Genomic DNA, 7,797 nt, shown 5'->3' on the forward strand with positions numbered 1-7,797 from the left:
GTCCTAAACACTGCAAAACTGATTTTCTTTGTGGACGGTTTTGCACAGGTGGGAAGGGCGAACACGGCCTTTGAATTCCTGGGGTGTTTTTTCACGGATGTCCAAAATGTTTTACGCCTCATTCTGAGTGTCTGTTAAGACGCGTTCCGTTCGAAAGGATCTACGAAGCCACGAATGAGAAACTGTGCTCTTTGAAAAATGATCACAAATTAAAAGTAGAAGTAATCTGGGAACACGAGTGGGAAAATATGAAAAAATCAGACCCAGCACTCGGTCAGTTCCTACGGAATTACGACGCGCCCGAACCGTTACGCTCTCGCGAGGCTTCATACGGGGGACGCACCTGCGTGGTAAGGCTGCTTTTCAGCACGCAGCCTAATGAGACAGTGGAATACGTTGACTTCTGTTCTCTGTACCCMAGCGTGAACGCTTAGGGGGTTTATCCGTTAGGACACCCTAAAATAATCTACAGAGATTTTGACGAACCTGAAAACTATTTCGGTTTTATCAGGGCTACGGTAGAGCCACCGAGAAAATTGTTTTTCCCGGTCCTGCCTTATAAGACGTCGCGTGGCAAGTTGGTGTTCACTCTCTGTAGAACTTGCGCGGAAACAAACAATCAACACACGTCCTGTTTTCACAGCCAGCAGCAGAGAGCGCTCACAGGTGTCTGGACTACAGTCGAGTTTAACGCTTCCCTGACCGCAGGCTACAGAGTGCTAAAGATTACGCAGGTCTGGCATTTTGAACAGAGGAGTGACAAACTCTTTATCGATTATATTAATCGGTTTCTGAAAAACAAACAAGAAAGCAGCGGATTCCCCCTGGAAGTAATGGACGAGGAGAGCAAACAGAAATACATTTGCAATTATTTCACGCATCAGGGCATCCAACTGGACCGTGAAAAAATTCAACAGAACCCCGCGAGAAGGCAGGTTGCAAAATTATGTCTAAATAGCTTCTGGGGAAAGTTTGCGCAGAGGAGCAATCGAACACAGACCGTGATTGTGAAAGAACCCCATCAGCTGTTTGACTTTCTGTTTTCAGGAAAATATAACGTCTCCTATTTTCACTTCCTGAACACCGAAGCGGTCCTGATCCAGTGGAGTTTTAATAAACGCTGCATATCTCCTCCGAACAGGACAGACAACGTTTTCATTGCAGCGTTCACCACTGCGCTTGCGCGCCTGAAGCTGTTGAAACCTCTCCAGAAATTAGGACCACGAGTGTTGTATATGGACACAGTCTCGCTTATTTATACCATAAAACCGGGTGAAGAAACGTTACCGGTGGGAAATTATTTAGGCGATCTTACGAGTGAACTTTCTCCAGGAGATTCAATCCAGGAATTTGTGTCTACWGGTCCAAAATCGTACGCGTACAAAACGAGACAGGGGAAAGTTGTATTGCGCGTGAAGGGGATCACGCAGACTCGCGAATCCTGCACAAAAGTCAATTTTCACGGAATCAGTCAGCTGGTGGAGAGGTTTCTGGCTGGAGGTGAAAGCTGTCATGTTGAAATCCTGCAACAGAACATAACACGTGACAAGACAGGTTTTCTGCTCAGAACTTCAAACTTTAAAAAGAGATTCAAAGCAGTTTACGATAAACGTAGGTTATTTAGTAATGGAACAACCTTGCCTTTCAGTTATTGATGTAAAATAAAAGAAAATAAAAAATCAATGTCACTCATCCATCTGGAGCAGGTGGAATTTGACCCTAGGCTCAAGAACCCATTCAGTTGCATCCTCGCTGGACCCAGTGGGTGTGGGAAGTCTTATTTTGTAAAACATGTTTTAGAAAATTGTCAGAGTATTTTAAATAACGTGCCTGAAAATATTGTATGCGTGTACGACACGTACCAGTCAATTTTTGATGATCTGTAGAAAGTAAATAAAAAAATTAAATTTATCAAAGATTTGCCTGATTCTTTTGAAGATCCTGTATTATTTCCTTTTAATAAATCACATTTAGTGATATTAGATGATGTTATATTCCAGGCTTCAGAGAATTTGGAAGTTGTTAAAATATTTACACAGTATCTCCATCATCGAAATATGAGCGTATTTTTTCTTATGCAGAACATTTTCCAGCAGGGTAGACACAGCAGAACAATCAGTTTCAATTCAAATTATATTGTGTTATTTAAAAACCCGCGAGACAAACTGCAGGCTGCGGTCTTAGCCCGACAGATGTTTCCAAAACAACAAATGTTTTTTTCTGGAATGCCTTCAGAACRCGACGGCCTCTAGTTATGGGTATTTATTGATAGATTTAACACCGGCTTGTCCAGATRAGCTGCGGCTCCATACGGGGATATTTCTACGCGATAAAAATACTGTGGTTTATATTCCCAGGAAGGCTTAAAATAAAATAAAATAAAATAATAAACTAGTTTTTTTTTATTCAGCATGTCTGCTCGATTAAAAAGAAACGCACATTTGCTTAGGACGCTTATGAATTCAACACCTCAAAAGAGGAGAGATATTGCTGCACAGCTCCACGGATTTCATAAACTCAATTTGTGAACTAGCTCTGAACGTTCTGAAAGGCAATATTCCTCTCTCACCTGCTCTGTTTAAAACCTTCAAGAAGCGTGAAAAAACCATTCGTATTCTGGCTGATAAAAAAATTGGGGTTAATAAAAAACGAAAACTTCTTAGTACGCAGAGTGGAGGATTTCTTCCGCTGCTAGCAATCGCAGCCCCGTTAGGTGAATTGATATCCGGTCTCGTGAAAAGATAGTTAACATCATGTCTTTGAAACACTCCCAGAAGATGTATTTAATCTCTCCACATCAACTGGACAGTTTGAGTAAACCACCGCAGATGATTCCCATCAGACAAACTGCACTGCAGGATTTGGATTCGCGCATGAGTGAAATTCTGGATGAGCCCGGATTAGATTTTTATGAAAAAGCTCAAAAACACGAAACATTGCAGCAGAAATATTTAACTTTAAACAAGAAACAACAGCTGGAAAAATCAGCTGCTACTACTGCAGTGGATCCACACAGCAGCAGCAGCGACTCATCACCATCATCTCTCAAAGAAACTGATCAGGTTCTGCATGATGTTCTGAGAAAACTGCCTCAGCGCAATCGCAACAATGTGGAATATATTCTGAATAAATTATCCGAAGGTGACAGAGGCTGGATGTCAAGTGGTGAATTTGTTTATAAAGGCAACACGGTGAGAGGATCCCACATTATCTATCTGGTGAAACAGCTGACACTGACCTTGAAATCCTCCCACCCACCTGTAGGGTGGGACAAGTTCTTATCAGCCTTATCCCAGGTCAATTTGCCTATAACGAGTGTAAACGAATCCTCGCAAGCGGGAACAGTATAAAAGCGTTAAATCAGGCTGAAGAAGCGTAAAAGTAGCAACGTCATTCTATCGCCCACCTGGACACTGAAACAGGATTCGTCTCCATCTGACAGTCCTCCGCTGACGCAGTCCGGAGTCTGTAAATGGAAAAAGACTGGAATTTTATCGAGAAGAAGAAATATTCGACCCTCGAAATGGCTGACTTTTACTTAATAGATTTCTGTAAAAAGATTACTCGTTTTGTTGACTGATTTTGTACCTGTACAATAAAGTACTTACTAAAACTTATATAATCTCTACGTATTATTATTATTATTGTTATTGTTATTATTACTAATATTATTATTAATTCACCTATATATTTATTTTTGAAACATAATACGCTGGACGCATTTTCATGTTTACAAATGTTTAATTCTTCATTTAGGAAATAAAATAAAAAAACTTACAGCTTCAATTAATTTATTTTTGAAGTTTACATTTTAATTAGGAAAGAAACAAAAACATTTTTGATACACGGGGAAAAAACTTACAGCTTCAATTAATTTATTTTAAAGTTTACATTTTATTTAGAAAAAAATCAAAACACTCAGAAGCTGTGACAATCTTTAAACATGCCAAGAGAACAGGTTGCATGCGTGTAACCACTGCGATATCTGTTTTTAATACACTTCTGATATTTGTTTACAAAATGTGACACCATAGAATCATTTTTATAAACATCCTAAGAATATTTTGCCAGCGTCTGTGCCATTGATATTCCACACCCTCGGTTTGCCAAATAAAAAACACAATGTTGCCTGCAAAATGACGAGTGAATGCTCTGTAGTTCTGAATTATGAAACATTATTTCCGACGAATGAGCTTTCAGAAAATCCATTATCTCCCGTGGGTAATATTTAAATAATGTAGAAAATCCGTAGGAATCGAAGAAATGGCTTTCCCGTTCTTTTCCAAAGTTACAGCAAACCATTGTTCTCCCGTTTAGTCACTGCTGTGCGTATTCACAACAAAAGAATGTRGGTCTCTGCGTAGTTTGCGTAAACAGACCCAGTTGATAGCAACACCCCAAAGAAAATATCACCCAGCATGTGTTCCAAGATATTTGCAATTTCGTGATTATTCATAGTTTTGTTTAGATTTTTTTTTCTCAGTAGAAGTCAACCATGAACTGACGTTTGGAATCAATTTCCAGGATGCTGTCAAACGCTGCGTAGTGTTGAAGTAAACAGTTTTATAATCAATTATATGCTTTGTTTACTTATTAGTAATCAGTTTATTCAGTAGAACCTTGAGTAAATTAGTTATAGTAAAACTTATYAATGTAGTTACTGTTTCTATAGTGAGAGGCTGAGAGAGTGAACAGGGCCCCTTAGGAATGCAGGAGGGGGAAGGGAGGCAGAGACTTGCTGCCACTGTTTGAAGGGAAATGAAGCAGCTGAGGTCATAAGGTCATGGAGAAGCAGGAGTGAAAAAGAAAGGCAGCAGTCTTGATCAGGCAGACGACAATTGGCCAGCAAAGAGCTGAGTTGCACCGGGTTATTTTGGACCAGGTTGTACGAATTATTGTCTCTTAAATGCGCATTGAAAGCTTTTGAATAATCTTGTATTTTGTTTAACCTTTTACATTTACATTTAATAAAGGAGGGTTTGAACCTTTAAGTACTTGTATGTTGTATTTCACCTCGGTAATAGGTCAACTCAGAGGAGAGGAAATGAGCTCGGGCGGAGAGAGTAAGTTCGGTGGTTGTTCGCACAACAAAGTGGAGGTTCCACACCGAGATCTCTTCTGGGGTTCGGACGTTAAGGGGTGGAAAAGGAGTCCAGGATACTGACGCTCAGACGTCCTCAAAGAATATCAGGTGAGCAGACTACCTTTAAAAGTTCTGTATTTGGTTTTCTGATAGACAAATTTGTTGTCAGTGTGTTGGACTCCAGGGATAAAGTTACAGTAAAGTAGAAACTAAGAAACACGCGTATTTAAAAGAAAAGTGAGTTTTAAGTTACCAAACCAAGATTCAGACTTCAGGTAAAAACACGGAGTGGCCGACAACCCTGTAGATTGACGAATTGAAAGGTCAGGGGAAATTGGGTTCTAGGGCGTCGTGGCCTGCCGCAGTTTCTGTAACCCGAGGCTGAGTTCTACTGTAAGCTCGTGGGGTTTTGTGGCCCACTATTAAAACAGTATCAATTAACTNCGCTGAGTGGGTGTTGCTGAGGGTGATTAAAAGGATGTGGCCAGAACCGCGCTGGACCGGTCCCTACCACGTAACTGAGAGAACATCCCATGCCGTCTGCCTGAAAGGAAAGGGGGACACCTGGTATCAATGGAGTCAGTGCGCGTCAGCTAAGGAGCCAGGCAGAAATCTGACGGACACGGCCGAGGACCTCAAACTCGTAAACTGAACTGTGTCTTTTGCTTGGTAGACCAAAACAGCCGAGTTATGTTGCGTGCGGGCTCAGAAGGACTCTGTTAAATTGGGCCACTCGGTGTTGGAATATTCACACATAGCACAGACATCTCCCCTGATAAAAACACTACATTTTAGAGTCTCACATTACATGAAGAAAACTTGGGGGCTTAGGAGGATTCAATACCCCCAAGCAACGCCAGGGGAATGCTCCTGTGTACGTGTGGCACATTTTAAAAGTAATATTTTCTGTCTTGTTTTTGCATTTAAATTTTGAATTATTTTACTTGCTTTTTAGGAGACAATCAGTCGGTCTGGTGAAGAACGTTGCTGTGTGGGTTACAAAAGTAGTGTTTAGAGCTAATTAGTTTAGTTTACTTTATATTCTGATAATTTGTTTATTATAAGATTTTACTATATTTGGTATTTTGACATAGTTTGTGATTTTTATATAAGGAGAGAGAATGATTGTTGGACTGTGGATGGAGATGACCCTGGGAGCAGGTTCTCTGTTAGCTGTGATGATTTCTGTTATCTTTGCGCTAGAATGGTTCTGTGTGCTCCCAGGTGGTAGTCAGTGCGGTGAGGAGCGTGGTAAGCGAGAATATGTAGTCAAGAGTGGGTACAGGGCTTTGAAGCTGACTTATGTTAAGGGTAGTAGTACTACTTTCACCTTTGATCTGTGCGAAGTCATTCAATGTGGTTACAAAAACGCCTCTTACAGGCATGTAGACATATTTGTTTGTCCATGTGGGAGTTATGATCTCCGTGAGTGTGGTGCAACGTATGGTAATTGTGGTTGGAATCAGGTAACTCTCTATACAGGAGACTGGACTCCCTACGACCAAGCCCATAGCTATATAGAGGAAAGATTTATACAACATGGTAAGAAAGTCCGTGCCTGGTGGAAAGACTGTATGTCCATCCAGAGGAATTATTCCCCAACACAGAATCCAATTTCATTGTCTATTAAATCTGCAACCATCTTCAAGGGGTTCTACGGAGGTGTTGGACTTGCAAACCCGCGTAACAAAAACTTGATGTTAACACTAGGAGCAGACATTTTTGGCAAAGATCCCTATGGGTGGATTCAGATTACTGTGGTAGATACCCCGCCAGAGGACCCCTCAACCAACTCAGTAACTGTTCCTCCTTTGCTCCCCGTGCCCGATATGAGCCCAGGTGTGAAATCGGTTGCTTATTCCAGCCTCACCCCTGTAGATGTCATTGCTATGTCCACCGGTTACAGGGAGATTAACTTGTGGCTAGAGTGGGTTACTGAGGCTGCACGACAGGCCCTTTTGTCTTGAGTGTGTGGCCTGTGCGGCAGCTAGACCCACCCTCTCTACTAATCCAGGCCCACTGATCCCTTCAGATGTCTTAGGTTTTCATTGTATGCTTAATCTAACTATGACACTAACCACACCCAACTGCTCCACCATAGAGGCCATTTTTCCAGCAGCTCCAAATCGCACACAGAGAGGCCCCTTCACTGCTCTTGAAAGAGATGACTATTTTTATTTTAAATTGTTTTCCACAAGACCTACTAATAACTTAGGGCAAATCAACTCATCATGGTGTAATACCACCATGCAGGCAGATACCACTAGGGGTAAGCGTTATCCCATAGGTTTAGTTGTTAGAACCGGCCTGTACTATTATTGTGGAGATAGAACACTACTTGATCGCATTCCTGATAACTCCATTGGTTTATGCGCTATGGTACGCTTAGCGGCCTCCCTTACTTTGATTGGCCCTAGAGTTGAACTATCACATCATAACTCTATTTTCCCTAGGCAACGCAGATCTGTTAACCTAGACCCCACAGTAGGATCACCCACTTACATTGACTCCATAGGAATTCCTCGAGGCGTCCCTAATGAGCATAAGTTAGCTGATCAGATAGCCGCAGGTTTTGAGAACATTCMAATTGTGTCCTCGTTCTTTCCCGTGACCCCTTCCAAAAACGTGGACAGGATAAATTTTGTTCATTTTAATGTCATGAGATTAGCTAATTTGACAAGAGATGCTGTAGAAGGTTTAGCAGAACAACTTGC

This window comes from Austrofundulus limnaeus, unplaced genomic scaffold (genome assembly GCF_001266775.1).
Source record: "Austrofundulus limnaeus strain Quisiro unplaced genomic scaffold, Austrofundulus_limnaeus-1.0 Scaffold409, whole genome shotgun sequence".
NCBI lineage: Eukaryota > Metazoa > Chordata > Actinopteri > Cyprinodontiformes > Rivulidae > Austrofundulus > Austrofundulus limnaeus.